Below are 788 nucleotides of genomic sequence, written 5' to 3'. Positions count from 1 at the left end.
TGGGGCCAAGGTGGGGGCAGCACCCACAGGAGCATCCCGCAGACACCCCTGCGGGAGGGGAGGCGGATCCCACGTGCCGAGCAAGGGCAGTAGCAGGGAGCACTTCTCTCCCGGCCGGCCATAAGGCAAATCCAACTCCGCTTTCAACAGTTTTCTATTTGCAGCAGCAAACCTTGAATTAACGATGGTTAATCAGGTCAGGTGAGGGCAGCCTGTGGGGTTATGAAATGATTGCCCAGGGGTGTGGGGGGTGGTGGCAGGTCCCTGTCACACCACTGAGGGGTGGATGCTCCTTCCCTGCGGCTTCTTGTGGGGGGAACAAAGCCTGGTGTGTGCAGCCCCGAGCCTCACGTGTGCCCTCACCCCGTCATCCTCCTTGTCCTCGTGGCAAGGGTGTCCCGTGTGCCCTGGGCAACAGCGGGTCACCTCTGGGCACACTGGCCAGGCAAGAGGCTGCCTGTGCCATCCAGTATGTGTCAGCACTGGCGTGGCCAGCAGGGCCAGGGAAGGGATCTGAGCCTTGGGCTCGGCACTGGGGAGGCTGCCCCTCGCTGAGGGGGTTCAGTTCTGGGCCCCTCACCCCAAAAAGGCCATTGAGTGACTCGAGCGTGGGCAGAGAAGGGCAACGGAGCTGGGGCAGGGTCTGGAGCACAGGTCTGCTGGGGAGCGGCTGGGGGAACTGGGGGGGTTCAGTCTGGAGAAGAGGAGGCTGAGGGGAGACCTCCTGGCCCTCGGCAACTCCCTGCCAGGAGGGGGCAGAGAGGGGGGATGAGTCTCTGGAGCCAAGG

Source organism: Athene cunicularia, assembly GCF_003259725.1.
Source record: "Athene cunicularia isolate RWA chromosome 4 unlocalized genomic scaffold, athCun1 chr4_part3, whole genome shotgun sequence".
Lineage (NCBI taxonomy): Eukaryota > Metazoa > Chordata > Aves > Strigiformes > Strigidae > Athene > Athene cunicularia.
This window is presented reverse-complemented; position numbering follows the sequence as displayed.